Source organism: Lissotriton vulgaris, chromosome 3_1 (assembly GCF_964263255.1).
Source record: "Lissotriton vulgaris chromosome 3_1, aLisVul1.2, whole genome shotgun sequence".
NCBI classification, from domain to species: domain Eukaryota; kingdom Metazoa; phylum Chordata; class Amphibia; order Caudata; family Salamandridae; genus Lissotriton; species Lissotriton vulgaris.
Window position 1 is genome coordinate 475,232,483 of NC_141689.1, and position 19,793 is coordinate 475,252,275.

Below are 19,793 nucleotides of genomic sequence, written 5' to 3' on the forward strand. Positions count from 1 at the left end.
AAAGTATTCACCTGGGGTGCGAAAAGACCAGTCACAAACTTAGGGAAATTCACAGACACGTTGACATATAAGAACAAAACGGTCACAGAGGAGATTCACGTACTAGGAGGAGACATACCAGGCCCATGCTTACTAAGCAACGTCACAGCGCAAGTAATGAGTCTGTTAGAGATGACATACCACATGTCCGACAAAGGAAGCATCCTAAGAGAATATCCGAACATAACAAAAGGACTAGGAAAATTGAAAGGGCGACAGATCACACTGCATATCAACGAAGCGATCAGGCCTGTTGCTCAGCATCACAGACGTCTATCAATACACCTACAACCACAAGTGGAAGAAGAAATAAAGTCACTGCTGGACCAGGACATCATTGAGCCAGCTGAAGGACCAACACCATGGGTATCACCGATCGTAGCCGTACCTAAGAAGGACACTGCACAGATCAGAATATGTGTGGATATGAGGATCCCAAACACTGCCATTGAAAGAGAACGACACCTGGAGGACATGATTAGCTGTCTGACGGGAACAAGACGATTCTCCAAGTTGGACCTGTGTAAGGGGTACCATCAGCTGGAACTTGATCCACAATCAAGGTACATAACGACCTTCTCAACACACCTGGGTCTGTTCCGCTACAAGCGTTTGAGTTTCGGGATCTTATCAGCCGCTGAAATCTTCCAAGAAACCATCAGGCAACTAATAAGACCAATCAAAAACAGTCTCAACTATAGTGACGACATTCTGGTGTTCGGCAAGTCAGATGAGGAACATGACAAAGCACTGAGAGAAGCCTGTTCACAACTAGAAGAAGTAGGACTAACATTGAATGAAAAAAATGTGTACTGGGAAGAGAAGAACTGGTGTTTTTCGGGCACATCTTCTCGAAAAAAGGAATGAGGCCGGATCGAAGCAAGGTTGACACCCTGGAAAAGGCAAAAGAACCAAGAGACGTAGCAGAAGTACGATCATTTCTCGGTCTTGCCAGCTACTGTGCACGGTACATCAAAGACTTTGCGACAGTAAGTACACCACTGCGAGAACTGACGAAGCAGGGGCACACGTTTGCGTGGACAGCTGAATGCAGCAAGGCATTCGAAGATAACTTGTGTACCGAACTGACTGTGGATGCCAGCCCAGTGGGCCTGGGTGCGATACTAGCACAGCACAAACAAGAAAAGGAATCACCACGATGTGTCGTGGCATATGGGAGCAAAAGCCTGTCAGACGTCGAGAGAGCATACCCTCAACCGGAAAAAGAGAGCCTGGCGGTTGTGTGGGCATGTGAGCACTACCACATGTTCATCTACGGGAAGCCCTTCACGATAGTAACAGACCACAAGGCTTTAGTAACAATTTATGGCAACCCGAACGCCAAGATACCACCCCGGATAGAGCGGTGGGGCATCAGACTGATGGACTACAACTTCAAAATAGTTCACAAACCAGGAAAGGAACACAATCCAGCTGACTACATGTCACAGCACCCGCTGCCCCACAACCATGGCAGAAGAATACCTAAACTTCATCCTCAAGCAAAACACCCCGACGTCAATCACAATTGCAGAACTAAAGCAAGAAACAAAGAGAGATCCCACCATGCAAGTAATAAGAAACGTGGTGAGAGAACAAAGATGGAGACACATAAATAACAACAGTCCCACAGAGAGAGGAGTAATGAAAGAAGAAATACTAGCCTTCAAGAAAATAAATGAAGAACTATCAGAAACTGAGAACGGCATCTTAATGAGAGGATCACGGATCGTGATACCCTACGGGCTGAGGAAAAGGACAGTTGAACTGGCCCATGAATCCACCGAGGGATTGTCGCCACTAAGAAAATGCTGTGAGAGAAAGTGTGGTTCCCAGGACTTAATGGCATGGCGGAAGAAGCAATTACACGCTGCCACATCTGTCAAGTGAAGGGACCACCATCGAAACCAGCACCACTACAAATGTCGGAACTGCCAAAAGCAGTATGGACAGAGCTAGCGGCGGACTTTTATGGACCTCTGGAGACTGGAAATTACCTGTTGGTCTTCATTGACAAATTCTCGAGGTTCCCGATTGTGAGGCAGGTGTCGTCGACAGCAGCAAGTGCCACTCTACCTGTGCTGGATGACATCTTCGCTGCGTGGGGCTCGCCACAAACACTAAAAACGGACTAAGGCCCTCCATTCTCAGGAGAAGAATTTAGCAAATTCATGGATTACCTTGGGATCAAACATCGGAAAATAACGCCCCTGTAGCCACAAGCCAATGGAATGGCAGAACGCTTTATGGGGACTATCAAGAAAGCCATCCAAAGAGCAAAACTGACACAGATATCGACTGGGCAGGCACTGTGTCAAGTATTGAGGGATTATAGGAACACCCCTCACAGCTCCACAGGTCGATGCCCGGCCGAACTGCTGCTAGGGCGGTCGAGCAAGACAAGACTACCACAAATGGAAGCGAAGACGAGTGCTGATCGGAGTGACATTGCAAAAAGAGATCAAGAAGCCAAGATGAAAATGAATGCGTATGCGGATCAACGGAGACACGCATCTGAATCGAAACTGAATGAAGGAGACCTGGTGGTGGTGAGGCAGAAACAACACCGGAAATCCGACAGCCCATTCTCCAAAGAACCACTGACGGTAATGAAGGTGAAAGGATCGATGATAACGGCGGCCTCCGACCAGCAACGAATAACAAGAAACAGCTCTCACTTCAAGGAGCTGAAGGCGAAGGAAGAAGAAGAAGAAACAGCATCAGCATGACAAGAGGAAGATGGAGCCCAGGAAATGACAGAAACACAAGACCAAGAAGAACTTGCAGAAAGCCGCAGAGACTTATTGAAGAGATGTAGAGCAACCGATATTGTCCATCTCTCTCTCTCTCTCTCTCTCTCTCTTTCTCTCTCTCTCTCTTTCTCTCTCTCTCCTTCTCCCTTTCTTCTCCCTCCTTCACTGCAACTGTAAGTAAGGACTGTCAATGGGGGCGACGGTGATTATGAAAATGTGTCATGAACATTTGTTTACAACAAAGGGGGAGATGTCATGACCTGACAATAGGGGCGAGTGACCAGTGAGCGCTAGGACCCTGTGGGTCCCAAGGAAGAGTGACCAGGTCACCAGACACCAGACCTGGGGAGGGGACAGGAAGTGGTAAGGATGACTAGGACAGAGGACGAGAACAGATGCACCCATGACCAGCTCTGTAATAAGTGAATAAAGAGAATCAAATCACCAACCTGTTGTGCTGCGTTTAGTGTGCCCCCTGGCCAGCGAGGTATACACGACAGGGCTGATCACACATCAGTGCAGAAAACTCACACATTCTTGTGCCTCTGTTTTGGGGGCTTCAAGCCTGCTTTGAAGGGCATCACTGCACAACGTGTGTGTGTGTGTGTGGGGGAGGGCGGGGAGTTAGTCAATTGTGGGTCACCTAGGCAAAAGCCCCCCATAAAAACCCAGACACCACAACCTCAGCAGCATTCATCTGTGTATATTAAAATACATTGAACTTCAGCACAAACAGCACCGTGCTGCGGTCCCGTCTTCCATTCCAAAGCACAAACACACGGAGAGTGCACTGAGGGAAAATACACCAAACATTTGGGATGGTTATTAACTCTAATTTTATTTTAATGCCAATTATGTCGCCCACATTGTGGAAGCCAGGCACAAGGCATTTTTGCATTACTGCTCCATCCTGTTTGTAGTCGTCGCTGTGGTAAGAAGAAGTGTGAAATGCTACCAGCAGACAGCCGTGACAGCCAGGGGCGGCCTTAGGCATGTGCAAGCTGTGCACCTGCACTGGGCCACCAACCCCAGGGGCCACCATGCCAATATATATCCGTAATATAATAATCCTCTGAGGATGGATACATATTTGCGTGGCAACCCCTGGCAGGGATTTGGCGGCCTCCAGCTCTGTTCCACTTCCAAACACCCTGACCCCCCCTCTTCACTGGCATCCGCGCTCTGCCACGCCCGGACCCCCTCTCCCGGGGGCCCCTACCTACGCTCCCTGCCCAGGGCTGCCATGAGCCTAGACCCGCCCCTGTGACAGCACAGCCTGCATTTCCACTGCACGGAGTCTGTCATTAAACACACGATACCTCTTCCCGATTCTGGTAGAACTGTCTGCGAGTCTGGTATCCTTTCAACCCACGCAAGAATGAAAACGAATTTTTAAAAACTTGATTGTGTTACCATTAACTACCTTGTGACTGGGAATGACAGGGATAATGATGAATATGAAAGAATGGTATTCGAGGACAAAATTATTATTTACTGGAAACGACGTGCACATAATAGAGGATGAAATGTGTGTATTTTCAGGAATGTACTTCTTATCTTTGATTTCGTTCTCAATGAAACTTTTACTTTGTAATTCACGTCTTTAAATAACTATTTGATGCACTCATTTATTAATTATGAATGTATTCTGTGAAAGATACTCCTGTTTCCTTCGTTCTTCCTTCTTTGTCCCCACAGAGAGGTATTACTGTAGGTCTCCTTCTAGTCCCTTGTCCCTTTTGCTCTTCACCTGCTTCCTTTATGTGATAGGTATTCTGCTCCTCACCCATTTTGGTCTCCTTGAGTGTGGGTATGAGGAGTCAAATTGTACTATACTGCTGTTTCTGCACCTTTTCTGTTTACTGTAAAAAAAAGTTCTTTTTTGGAGGGCCTAAGCAGCTGCAATGAGCCATAAGTTGCGCCTTTCTAGAAAGAAAACCCGCTTAGGTCTACTTGCAATTTTCTTTTTATTTACTGGGGCCAAGATGGGTGTCTGCCATCTTGAAACAGTAAATTAATACAAAAACCAGTGGAGCAGCATCGTCGAAAAATACTGGCAAAGCCAAAAGATCGGGTAACCCCTTTGAAAGGTGTGAACTATTGTCTTTGCCAATCGTGGTTTCTTCATGGTGGGAGACCCACATACACTCGCTTTCCCTTCTGCTCCCCAAATCTACTTCAAAAAGTGAGTACTTGATTTTTCAGAATAACTAACACTTATATCCAGTTTTATGCAAATGAGTGATGCAATACCAGAGGCAGTTCTTCCGTTATGACGAGGAGCTTTCTCCACTGCCATAGCAGCATAAAATCATGTCAAATAAAATGATAATAAAACTGTTTGATTATCACTTTATTTTCATGATAGGAGCCAGAGCCGAGCCATAACTTGAGGGTGGGGTCAAGGCAAACATGGAGTGGACTTGCAGTTGTGGGCACTGCAAGTGCGCATGACGGTTTGTCTGGCTGTCGTAGGATGGCCAAACTATCATGCACACGATAGTGCATGGCGAGAAGCTGACACAGACTTCTAGTCACACTTCGAGCGTAAAACCAGCCTGTCTGCCCAATCCAGATGCTGCTCTCATGCGGGGTAATAGTATTACCAGCATGAGAGCAGTGTCTGGTTTGGAACAGGGGATTCTGGGAGCCTGTGATCAGAAGAAGGGCTGCGAGCACTAAGGCGGCAGGTAAGTTAAATGTATTTATTGTTGTCCCACCACTAGTCCCTCCTGGCAGCCGTCACTGGATACCATTTTTCAAAAAATAAGAACCATGATACTTGGGAATGTGTAAGCTTATTTACCGATTTATAAAGCTATTTTCGAATAAAATCAGTATTTTGTGAAAAAGCAAGTTGTTGCTTTAGGAACAAAATCAGTTGCCTTACAAAAACGTTGTTACTTGCGAACGAGTGAATTTTCAGAAAAAAACAAGCTGAGGTTTGGAATGAGTACATCGCTAGTTATGTACTGACATTGACCAACTGGTGTTTTGCCGCAAAATAAGTGAATTCCAAAAAGTCTTCAATCTTATGTTTGAGTAAGTATACTTGTTAATTCGAGGACACTTGCTTATGTTGTGATATGATTTCTAGAGTCCTTGCTTGCGACTGTGGCAGTTATTTCATGGATCATGCAGAGCTGCGGCGCGACGCTCTGTATTTAGGGTACCATGTAAAACTGTGGACTATTTCAGCCTCTAAAAATCTAAGATAATTTAGACCATATTGTTTCATCCATATTTGTTTTAATATTTTCTTGAGGAACGCTGTCCTTCCCTCAAACATAACTGGGTAGGGTTGATTTTGCCCAGCAGGTATAATGTGTATTTCAGGAATGCTCCCTCAGAATTGCCCGATCAATGTTTGTAAAATGTATGTTCTGAAATACACAATTTAATACATTTATTGCAAAGTGTCGAAAGGGTAGAAGAAGAGTAGAAAATGCCTCTGACACTCATGGACATTTTCCTAACCTTGTGAACATTGACCACTGTGACACCCCTTCAGCCATCCCTTGATGGGGTCGTGAAGAAGCACGCCCCGCCCCTTTAAAGAAAAGGGAAATCCTTCAACACTAACAAAATATGGTATGCTACAACAGGGCAGAGGTGCATGAAAATAAGACACTTGCAACTAAGAAAAGCGAAGAAGTGTCAGATCAACTATATTTTCAATGGAAGAGCGGAAAATTGGGACCACTGTCTTCAATTTTGCCCCTATAGTTCCGCCCTTGTCTCACCTCATCATTCAGGAAATAAAAGATAAGACCAAAAATGTGCTTCTCAAAATGAACGGGTGGTTCAAGATTCGGGTCCAAATGACGACATATCCAGGTTACTGCTTGGTCCATCCCAGACTCACGGTTTCCTGCCTAGCCAATCCCAACTTCTCACTCGAAAAGTAATTTTGGCCATCAGGGTCCATGGACTCCATGCTCTTGCAGGGCTTCTCCACTGTTCAATAGGGCCAGCAGTATGGCTTGCAATGCATACCATTTACCTAATGCTATATATAGTTCAGGCATTCATAGGAGCTGTTTGTACTAACCATAGCCTCCCTGGCTTGAACATGTATCTGGAGATTGTTGACAGGCAACATCTGACGTCTCCAAAGAGCTTCAGTTGTTTGCTCCTTGTTTTTTTTCTAAGCCTTTAACTGAGAGAAAGAGGTTGGGTGTTTGTGTGCCTGTTTTTTGTGTTTCTCTGACCTTCACTCCACACATGAGACTAGAGGTGTGGCCTTTAGTTAAGTCCCACCTGGTTCTCTTTCATTGCTGGTTTTCCCATTTGGGTCCACTCATCAGGACTATCAGTCTCTAGTGAGTAAATGGCAAGAAACCTATTTGGGATCAGAAAAGGTGTTGTGGTATGTATCCAAATCCATGACTTGGAGGCCTATGCCCAAAACTATGAACATTCTGTGGCCCTCCTTTACTCAAGGCGAAACTGAAGTATTAAGTCATAGGACACCTGAATATGGAAACTGTAGAGCTCATATTTTCTCGTATCATTCTAGTCTGGAATAACCTACATTGAGTTCTAGTTGATACGACCCCAGAGCTATTACACTATCGTTGAAGGTACACCAGACACATGTTCACTGCATGGAGAGAGCCACCAACCCCTGTCAGTGTGTGAAGAGCCACCGGGCGAGGTTAGCCCCTCACAATCCCATGAACAAGAGATCCTCATGAAAACAGAGATGATAGACCAGGTGCACATGACACGATCTGCACCCATAAGATTCAGACCAGACTTACAAGCATTCACATGAGATTATTGCTGGGGAGACTACACCCACAGTTTCAATGACCAGCATCCAGCAAGGTGTGTTCCAAGTGCAGCAAGAACAATCATTTTGCCCAAGTGTGCCACTGCAAGATGTGGAGGGACCAAAGGGATGTCCCTAACTCCAATCAGTGTGCGTGAGGTGGATGAACGAAGGGTGTTCCACCATCAAACTACTGGGCATGACCTGCCCGAAGAAGCGGACGATAATGATGAGAAAGTATTCCTAATTTCCTACACCAAAAACTAGCCAATGCCAAAAAGAACACAACCAGCATACAGGATTAAGATCAATTGCCAATCAGTCCCACTGCTCATCAATACAGGGTTATCCATAAATGTTATGGATCTGGAGTAGTACATGTGTCTGAAGAGAGAGCCCCCACTGGCCACGACAAAGAGGAGAATATTCCATATTCATATACAGGAGTGATAGCCACTCCACTTAGCCAGAACATGTGATGGACAAGTCTGTCACAGACAACAGCGGATCAACGCAAACTTCTTTGTCACCACCAAAACTGGAGGCACCCTGATCACCTAATAATGAAACACTGGGGCTGATAGCATTCATCAAACACGTGCCCGCTCACTAAACGGAACAGTTACTGCAGGAGTGTGTGCGCATCTTCAAACGGCTGGGATGCCCAAAGGACTAAAGCATAAAACTCCACACAGATGAAGTGGTGAAGTCAGTTGTGCTAAGACACAGATGAGTCCCCTTTCACCTAAAGAAACAAGTAGAGGAGGAACTAAGGAGTCTTGAAAAATTCAGAGTGATGAAGAAGGTGTTTGGCCCAACCCCCTGGGTCTCACCAATGGTAATCACTCCAAAGCCCAAGCAACAAGAGGCAGTCATACTCTACATAGAAATGTGACTCCCCCAACAAGCTATCAAAAGGGAACGCTATATTACTGCAACCATGGACAACATCATAATAAACCTGACAGGAGCCAAGTGGTTCTCCAAGGGGACCTTAACTCAGGGTACCACCACCTACTCCTAGACCCTGGGAGCAGGTACATAACAATGTAGTCGACACACCTGGATTTTGGCACTACAAGAAACTGAATTTCAGCATATTGCCAATGTCAGAAGTCTTTTAAAATGCCATAAGGGATAACCTGTCAGGTCTGCCTTGGGTGATCAACATCAGCGATGATGTGCAAATCTACATGAAGTCCCAAGATGAACACTACCAGCAGATCTGAGCCGTTCTCCAGTGGATGTCTGAGAGGGGATTGACACTGAGCAAATCCAAATGTTCCCGACTTTGACACCAAGTTGAATTCTTCACCTACGTCCTCTCATTGGAAGTTATAAGAATAGATCCCAAGAAATCTGAGGACCTTCGTAGAGCCCTGGCTCCGACGCCTGCCACAGGAATTTGATGCTTCCTAGGAATGGCAAACGGTTGCAGGAGATTCCTCCCCAACTTGATAACACTCACTGAACCACTGAGAGCCCTAACTAAGGCCCACTCCTAGTGAGAATGGGCCAGAGCACAACAAAAGGTATTTCAGCAAATCAAAGTTGCTCTCCTTCACACTCTGGAGATGGAACTGATCATGGGCACTAGCCCCATATGACTGAGAGCTGTTCTTGTACAGCAACACAGCAAAGAACATGGACACCAGTGGCTTTCACTAATCGCTCAATATCTGATGTGGAGACAATGTACGCATAGATTGAGCATGAAGACCTCGCTATCAAATGGAGTTGTGCCTATTTTAATTCCTAAGTCATCGGCAGGAGTTTCAAAGTAATAAAGGACATTTGGTGCACTTGTTTCATGGAGCAGCTCAACACCCCCCACGAGGCATACAGAAATGTGCCATTTAGCTGCATCAGTATCAATTCAGGGTCAACTGTTGGCATGGGTCAGAGAACCCAGCAGACTTCTCCAGGCATCCCTTCCATCAGGCCAGTCAAGCAGCACACCTGATGAAACCATTGAAGAGGACATCCAACTAATCTCTCAGACCGCATGTCCCTGGCTCTCTCGCTACAAGAATTCACCCAAGCGTCATCACAAGACAGATGCCTGTGCAGGATGAAATAAGTGATTCAATAGAACAAGTGGATGACCTTTCCTGCCAGTTCCAGAAAGGTAGATCATGTGACCCATGGTACCCCTGACCTGCTCTGGCAAGTGCGTGCGGAACTCCGCATGCCAGGCGATGGCCTGGACCTATGGGGGAGAAGGATTGGGATACCCAGCCCAGACAATGGACGAGCTGGTGTTGAAGCTAGCCTACCAAAGGCTACCAGGGCACAACAAAGACAAAAGTGAGGCTACGGGAAAGCTGTGGTTTTCAGGCATGAATGCCAAAGTGTCCTGCCAACTGAACAGCGAGACCAAAATACTGGCCCGTTATCACAGAAAGCCCCTGCATGGCACCCTGGATGCTAGTCCATTTGGACTTCAGGACCTTCCATGATTGCCGACGTTCATTAGTGTTTAGCGACGCATTTTGGAAACTCCCAGTGGTAGAACTGGTAGACTCGACTGCATTTGGAAACGTAAAACCGAAAATGGAAAAAACATTTGAAGTCTTTGGTCTCCCAAGGACAGTGAGGCCCAACAACGTGTCCGGGTTTCAAGTCTGTGAATTCGAGGCATGCCTAGAACGTGATGCATCGGTGCATAACTCCTCGATGACTTCAGGTGAACAGAGACATGGAAAGGTTGTGCGCACCATGACCAAAGCATTTCAGATCAGTGTGGGGCAAAGGGAAGAGCCCGAGTGGGCCCACAACAATTTCCTGAGGGCATATCACAATAAGTTCCATTGAGTCACGCAGAGCACCCCAGCCTCGCTGATGTTTGGGAGGAAGGTCAGAGGTGTGTCCCCAACAACAGTAAATGGAAACCAAAGAAGCTGGTGACAGAACACAGCTTACCAGAGGGATGTGAACCCTTGCTAGAGCTCTCTCCCAAAAGCACTGCAAGAAGCAGGCTACACTTTCTCCTGCGACCTCACCCCTGACCCAACATGTGGGTCAGGGATGAGGGACTTTGCCAAGCATGCAGATGTTGCAGAATAAAAGCCAGGACTGCTACAGCTGATGTCACACGCACCTTGAGGCCAGACGCAGCATCAGGTATAAATAGACAGACAACGTCTAAGGCAAACCCTTCTCCTTTTAGTCATCCTGTGTGCAGTCCACCTGGTCACTCCCTTTTCATCCTGCCGGCTACGAGGGCGGGTGTTACAGGTACTTCAATACTACATGATGTAACCCCAGTAAGGTATACAGTCAATCTATTTGTGTTTAGTAACAAATTGGTAGAAGGGAAAGATTGTGCCCAGTGTCATTGTTTTTGTTTTTTATGGGTTTATTTTAAGGCAAATGACTGCCTTTTGGAAGCATTTTAACCTTGATTTTGAAGTTTCTTTTGGAAAGCTGTGAATGCTGTAATTGCGTTTGCTAAGGAACACTGTAGTGCCAGCCAAATCTGCAGGGACATCAATCAGAATGTCTCCAAGAGCTCTTTCGACATGGTTAGTTCAGACACCTTCCCGTTTGGCAATATTCAGCATGCAGAAATGGTTCCCACCTAGTCAGATTTTTATCAGCCTGGCATGTGTCTTTAAAGTCCAAGCTAGTATTTATATTGGGAAAAGAAGTGAAGCATAAACCTAAAATAGCAAACACATAACAAAATCATTTAAAAAGCAGGTGAGAGCTATTTAAAAGTGCATAATGTCCACTCGAGAATACAGAGGGAACATTTTTATGTTAAAGAAGAATACTGACAATATTGCATGTTTTCTTTTTTACGTCACAGCTCTTAGCTGCTCAAGAAAGGAAAACTGTAAACAAATGGCCGGTATTTATTTCTCAGACAGAACTTTGTTGTGACCATGATCTCCAGTGTTTTAACAGATCCGAGTGTGAGTGTGTATCAAGCATTGGAAAGCCAATAAGTCTTGTCTTGTGGCTACGAATGCAGACCTAATGACGTTAGCAATGCTTTTTGCTGATACTGAGCAGCAACACGCAAAAAAAGGGAAAAGGTGCAATAACTCACATGCATCATGGTGTGATCATTATTTTGTTTTTTAATCGCCATTCCAATATGGCAGATGCCAATCTTGGAGTGGTGAATAAAAAAAATTGTTTAAGTGTGTGTGAAAGCCCCAATAGATTGCAGCTGCTGGGCCCACAAAAGGTAAAAAAAACAATGTGATGCAGTGGGGTGGGAGGGTGATGAAGCAATAAAGGGGGAGCAACTGTGGTGTGGGCTGGGGACAGTGGCAGGGGTTAAAAACTGAATGCTGCTAAGCAGCAGAAGCCTGGGGGGCAACAGTAATGTAGGCAGAAGGGGAAGATGAGGTCACACAGGGGCGCATGGGGGAAAGGTAAAGCAAAAAATAAAAATGAAACCGGGAGGAGTGGGGGAAGCAATGGACGAGTTGGGGTACAAGAAAAATATGGAAAGAACAGAGAAGGGATTTGAGAGTGAAGTGTAATCTTGATCCCATTTGCAGATAATGTAAGAATGCACCATATTTACACAGTCAGAACTCAAATATACTCTGTCATGACTTATGTACTAAAGGAATTATAGTACTATATGCTAAATGTATTTTGTTTGAAATATATGTATTTAGAATGTAATTAATAAAGTTGGGAGGCAAGTCAAGTTTTAACGCAACAGAAGAAAATAAAATTAAATGGCATGCTGTGAGATACTTAATTAGGATGTGTGCAAATAATGTTTAATGTTTATACGCATAATTCGAATTAATCAAGTGCAAATGTATTTACACTGAGACGTTTATAATTCCTTGCATTTATTTGTGCTGTAAGCAGTTGCATTTATTTTCCTTGTAGAAAGGTGCACATATTCTGTAATCCAGTGCACGTTAACTTATCAAAACTAGGCCTCAAGATGAAATTAGTTCAGTTGCTGCTCACATTAAGGTTTGAAATGTAATTCACATTTAGCCTTCATTATGGAATGTATGTTGCTGAGTTGTTTCTATTGCCTCATTATTTAGAATAAAGGATTTTTGTGCAGGGAGATAGCAAAGCATGAGAAGGAGGAGTCAGTCGAGGGAATCGCTAGCTAAGGTGCTGAAAGTATCTAGTTGTGACAGAGCTATGGGCATTTCCCAAGGAGGGGCCACATGAGAGTTGACGACAGATGATATAATGTGCTGTGCTTAGTTAGGAAGAGAGTATGTCTTGGGTTTCCTTAGGAAGCAGATCTATTCTACTGCTTGCGTGGCTTTAAGCTAGTTGACCCTGTCAGAGTTTTTCTATTGAAAACTCTGATGGCTGACACCTTTCTTTTTTTGTAATCGATTATGTCCTTACTCAAACGCTTTAGTTTAGGGTTACCCTTTTAAGGTAGAGTAGGGAAAGTTAGGTTATTCATGTCTCTTAAAAAGAATCATTGATGCAATTTATCCTTCATTTCTTCTTTCTAATTACCTGCGTCATTATTTTAAAGTTAGTCATTTGCTTTGAACTATATAGGGTATATCTCTTAAGGAACTTTGGACGTCTTTGATCTTTTTGTATTTTTAAATTATTATATTGAGACTAATCTATATTGATTTGTTTCTGAATTTATAATTTAACCTACTAAATTCAGATCAAAGAGTCGAGTGGATTAATGTGTAGCCACATTAGTTGCACTGTATTGAAATGATAACCAGTGATTTGATTCTGTTCACTGCTCACACTACTAGAAAGACCAGTCTCCTCTGGAGAAAATTGTGTAAATAGGCCTAGACTTTCACAATTGGTAGCCTTATCCGATGGTTAGTTAGTGAAGTGAAATGAATTAGAACTGGACCAAGAAAATCTGCACCACGGCATTTGTGTTCAAAGTTCAGAATCCAGGATCGAAGCATGGAGGACAGAAGGAGTTCCAGTGGCATGTGCTGAAACAGCAGCAAAGAAGAATTGAGTATTAGTAGGGCTGTGTGTGTGAAATGTATGCTTCACTTGCGGCACAGTACTGGTGCGTGATGTCTGACAGAGATGTTGTGAGAGTCATGTGAATGTGGTGCTAATTTGAAGTTGAAGATGTTGTCGGGTCCAACGTGACCTAAGATCCCGGGATATATAATAAAGGTGCAGATGACACTGTGTTGCGATTGTCTGCTAAGGTTTTGTGGGGTGTGTCATGAGATGTTACCGACGGCCCAATTGAGATAGGGAACATTTGCATGCAAGATAGAGTTGTAATTGGTGTGGTGGACCAGTGAACGTAGGATGGAAACGATACTGATTTGGGTTATTCCTCTCTGGTCGAGGTTTCAACTGTGGATGTATGTTTTTTGGGTGAGTGATTATATCAATTCTTTTAGTGGAGCAGACAATTGTCATAAACAGAAGTGAACGAGAGAGAGAGTGTGGGAAAGACTGTGATGGAGGGTGAACTGCTGCGAGGAGTGAGAGTGAGGTCAAGGTGTGCCGCGCTGGGATAGGTCAAATGGTGTAACGCTGACCGGGATTAGTTGAAATTGTTCCTTGGATGCTGTGATGTTATTAGTGATTGCATTGTTCTGGAACTTAAATTCTGTTTAATTTAGATTTGAGCAAACATTTTTGAAATAAGAGATTGAAAAATGAGATGTTTTAAAGCAAGAAATGATACGAGTAGATGAAGGGGTGTCTACTAGAATTGGCAAGGAAGCACCACCGATGATAAGCCAACACGCTATATCGCGACAAAAGTAGTGCTACATACTATTGTTTGGCTTAAAAAGTGGCACAAGATCTTAGTGAAAGATGGTGCATTGATGTTTCCCAGCTACAGTACTTTCAATTTGAGAATAATTGATCATTTGAGGGGGATACTATTTGCAATTAAACCATTACCTAGACCCACACAATGTGAAGCAATTGTTGCATGAGATTGTGGGGCGCATGTAAAGCAGAGAGACAAATATCAAGGGAGAATGACAAAGGCGATGCGTGCATATGCAGATGCGAGATGGGATGACCAACAAAAGAGATGGAGAGTAGAAATGATTCAGGGAGCAAGATTGCACCCTACCATAACAACTGAGGGAAATGAGGCTGAGAGAAAAAGAAGGGAAAAGAAGAAAGAGGGAAATGCAGACAGTGATAGCGACGCAAGTGACAGCTTATTAGATGGATTGTTAGCTGTACATCCACCTCCATATAATCAGACACAAATGAAAGTGGGGAAAATGTCAATTTTACTGATAGCTCTGGAGGTGCTGTAGCCCTGGTGCTGTATGGGTTATAACGACTGCGGGGACAGAAACTATAACCTCCGGGAATGGTAACACTAATTTGGCTTTGCAGCTTCCGGATGCTCTTACAGTACGTGTAAAACCGTAGGCCCAAACGTTCCTATGTACGATCTTAACTCTCCTGGAAATGGAGGTCAGGGAATGCCTGCTTCTACGGAAGTAAAGGCGGCAGAGAGTCAGAGAATGCAATTTGTACCATTGGTTCCAATGAATGTGGGTACACCTTGCGCAGCAAGTGCAGATCTGATTCTTTGCTGAATGGATGCGGAACCATATGGTCCTTTCTGGTATTAGTGGGTCCACACTCGCCTGTGTGGGAAACCCTCCCAAATGTGCACAACGGCACGTCTCGAGAGAATACTACCCCAGAGAAGGGGATTTCCGGGGGTCTGAATATATCTTCGATGTCCAAGACTTAGAGAAGTGGTTGAAATATCATAATGAAAAATCAATGAGAAGCCAATGTATGGAAACTAGTCATGGAACTATTAAATCAGCTGTAAAGGTGGATTTGATTGATGTGCTCAAATTGAAGCCTCAACTGGATGCAATGAAAAGTGGAAACTTAGAACACTATTGAACAGACTTTTATCAACCAGGCGAATTACTGTTTATGAGTAAAGATGCCACTAGAAGAGCAAGATAGGCAGTTGAGAGATTATCTGATTTGGCTAATAGATATGATGTTGATATGGAAAAAACTAAGGCATTGCAGAAATACCACAGACTAGCATTTCATGATCAGGATATAGAGAATCTGAGGATACCTGGACTAAAAACACCAATATGAGAGCTCATACTATGCATTTGAGTTTGAAGTACATTGGATAGATGAAAAGAGAGAAAGGCTAGAAGGAAGGCTTTTAAGATAATAACGGGCGAACCTCCTCCTGGAGGAGAAAAGGGAGTGGGAGTCCAAGCTTTCCCTTTATGAGAAGTACCAAGTAGAGGATATGTTTGTGTATCTTGGAATAAAGATGATCTTGCTGCATTTACAAATGGTTTCTCAAGATTGAGAGAGAAACCTGTAGAGTGGTACAACAGGTTGATCCATTTGTGAACATTTTAAAGGTGCTGTGGATTGACCTGAACACATTGTTTGAAATTGTGGTCCCTAGTGAATCATGGTTGGCATGCAAAATAGCTATAGAGTGGCCTGAAGGTGAGCCTGAAAGAGATCCAGTGACACTTGGTCCACTACCTATAGTGATGAAGAAGTACGAGCAGGTGATTACTTGGTTGGAAGCAAAGGTACCACAGCAGGATCTTGATTAGGTATAAATTGACAAGACAATCTAAGAACCTAAAGAGACAATTCATGCTTTCTATGTAAGATTAATGCAGGCTTTTAAGCAGTATAGTGGAATGGATACTCTAAAGCCCAAGGATATGGGGCAATCTGTGTCTAGATTTGTGACAACATTGAGACCTGAGATTAGTATGATGATACAGCAGCATCTAATCTGTTGGCAGAACAAGGCTGTCGATGATATTCTGCGATATGCAAAGTACTGCTTTGAAAAATTGAAATGAAGCACAAAAGGTTGAAAGAGAAGTTGATGGTAGCAAAGATGAAGGTGATTCAGAGAGGTCAAGGACAGCCTTATGTGGGGAATAGTAACTTCATGCAGGGAGTCCAGAAGCATGGGACTCTGGTGCATGAAGGAAGAGAAAGAGGTGTTCCTATAGATCCTAAGACTGGAGTTGATATTGCCACTTTGAAAAAGACTAACCCATGTCACTATTGTAATAGGGTGGGGCATTGGAAGGGAGAATGTCTTTTAAATCCCACGAATCAGGAACAGAATGGGGGTATTGTTCAGTCTCAGGGAAATGTCGCACAGCCTAAAAATGTGCCCAGACTGAGGTCTCAACATTTTTCTAGTTTACAAGGTCCTGTGATGCATGTTATCGCAATCTCCGATGCCACAGCAAGCTGGAGGTAATCATAGACTTCATCCGAATTGGACATGAATGCAAATCAGAATGTCTCTCTGAATTACCCAATGGTGGAGACTTCCAATGATTATGATATGGATCCATCCTTATGTCGGTACCTGATGGAGAGGAAGACTGTACACTTGGCACAGTCTTAGAGGTGGACCAGAGTTGACCATATGTCGATACTGGTGTAGATGGCCACAATGTCACTTTTTCTTGATTGACACTGGTGCTACCTGCTCTACTGTGAGAACAGTAGATGTTCCAAACATACCCCTCTTGGGAAAAATAATCCAAGTTGTAGGAATTGCAAATAAGCTATTGTCAAATCCTCTTACTGAAGAAGTACCAGCAAATTGTGATTCTCCTATTACCATGACTAGAGAATCTGGATTTCATTAAAGACACGGAGGCTAACATTATGCATACAACTTTTAATGCAGAACCAAGCAGCCGCATACATCATAAAGCGAGTTCCATATTAGAACATAGAAAATAAGTAAAGGGCAAGAGCACTAGGCAACCAGCCTCTTATAAAATGCGGTATGTAAAGTAGAAAAGGAACAATAAAATAGCAGGAACAGTCCACTTGAATGAACAATCGGCGGAGCAACAAACTTGGAGGAACAAATCAACAAACTTGAAGTAGAATTCCATGAGCACTTAGTGAATCTTGAAGAAGAAAGATGAATACATCGATCCCAGGATCACAACAGAGAACTTATGAAAGATTATCTGAAAAAAGGAGAAGAAGATATAACATTTACAAACAAAGAGAGTGCATATTAAAAATGAAAATAAATTTAATCATAAATGCAAGGAAAAAACAAATCATGAAAAGGTAATATACAGGGTATACAAAACATATACAGTGTCATAGTCATATAAAACATAAACTGTAAGATAAAACCAACTTATCCATCCACCAAGGGAAAGGGTGGGAGGGATAATGTTAGCCTCCGTGTCTTTAATGAAATCCAGATTCTCTAGTCATGGCAATAGGAGAATCGCAATTTCATTACAAGACCGGAGGCTACCATTATGCATGTTGGTAGCCATGTAAAACAACATCAGACATGTGAGAAATAGGTTTGCAATAATGATGAGCAAAAGTTCTAGAGTTAGACCAATCAGCGGCTTTAAGAATGTCGTCCAACTTACCACCTGACCAAAAGGACTTACTAGCCATTGCACCTCTGATAGAATGTGGTTTAAAAATATCCAAGTTGATACCTGCGAGGTTCATAACGGTTTTGACTCTTCGAGCAATAGAAGCAGAGGTAACACCTTTATGAGGTTTAACAAAAGAAATAAGCAATTGACAAACACCAGGATGGCGAAAAGCATTCATTCTTAAGTCATATTCTTTCATACAATCCACAATACAAAGTTTCTTACAAATATCAAAACGTGGATAAAAAATAGAATCAGACATAGTCTTGGTTCTTCTATGCAGCTCAAACTTGACACCAAAAATATCATAAGATCTATAGGAAATATCAAGGGCTTTGACATCAGAGACCCTTCGACAAGAAATTAAACAAAGAAGAGTGGCTAATTTGATTGAAAGGTTCTTTCTTTTCAAAAGAGAATTGTCAGCCAGCTGCAGAAAAGATCAAGAATCAATTTAACATCCCATAGAGATTGATATCTAGGTTTAGGAGGCCTCTTAAGTCTAATACTCTTAAGGATTCTACAAATAATAGCATTTTTACCTACCGTTTTACCGTTGATTAGAGCATGACCAGCCAAAATTGCTGACCTGTAACAATTGATAGATCTATAACTAAGACCTCTATCAAATTGTTCCACAAGGAAATTAGCTAAATCAACGATAGGAGCTTGTATGGAATCCAGGTTCCTTTCCAGGCACCAATGTAACCACATTTTCCAAATGTTGTTATACCTGTAGTGTGTTCCAGGGGCCCAAGACTCTCCGAGGAGAGTTGAAGCTGTTGAAGAAAGTCCTGCGAGATCATTGGATCTCCTGACACTCTCCAGGCAAGAAGGTTCAAATTCCCTGTTTGAACAAGAGGGTGAATTTGACCGTCTACGTCTGAAAGTAGATCCTTGAGGGGAGGAATAAGGAATGGAAGGTCGTAAGCCAGTTCCAGAGTAGTTGGAAACCAGGCTTGGGATGGCCAAAAGGGAGTTACTAGGACAATTGAAGCGTGTTGGTGTCTCACCTTCTGAAGGACTCTCTGAATCATTGCGAAGGGAGGAAAGGCATATGCGTTGATCCCTTTCCAAGATTGGAGAAAAGCGTTCACCGCTAGAGCACCCGGGTCGGGCATCCAGCTGTAATAATTCTCTAATTGAAAAGTCAGTCTGCTCGCGAATAGATCTATTTCGAAGGGACCCCAAAGATTGTTGAGGGAATTGAACACAGAGATGTTGAGTTTCTAATCGGTGTGATCCAAGAGGAATCTTGAGTTCCAATCCGCACAAAGGTTGGATTTCCCTGGAAGGTATTCTGCTCTCAGAGAGATCTTGTGTTCTAGGCAGAACATCCAGAGTTTTTTTTGGCCAAATTTGAGAGGTCTACTGATTTGGTACCTCCTAGGCGATTTATGTAAGCTACTGCGGACATATTGTCCATTTTGAGAATAACAGATCTGCCCTGAAGGGAGTGCTTGAAGCTCATCAATGCGTAAAGACCTGCAGTGAGTTCCAAAAAATGTATGTTGTGTAAAGATTCTTCCTGAGACCAAACTCCCCCAGTGTTCTGATCTAGGAGACAGGCAGCCCAGCCATGAAGGCTCGCATCTGATTCTAAGATAAAATCTGGTGTTGAGCCAAATATCGCTCGTCCGTTCCAAGCATCCAGGTTCTCTAACCACCAGGTCAATTCCACTAAGGCTTCTTGGTTCAAGGAAACACGGTCCCCGTACCACAGTCCTGATCTCAGAGCTTTTGCTTTTATCCTTTGAAGGGCTCGCTAATTTAGGGGGCCCGGAAAGATGGCTTGGATGGAAGAAGAAAGAAGACCCAGGAGCCTGGCTAATTCCCTCAGGGAAAGATTCG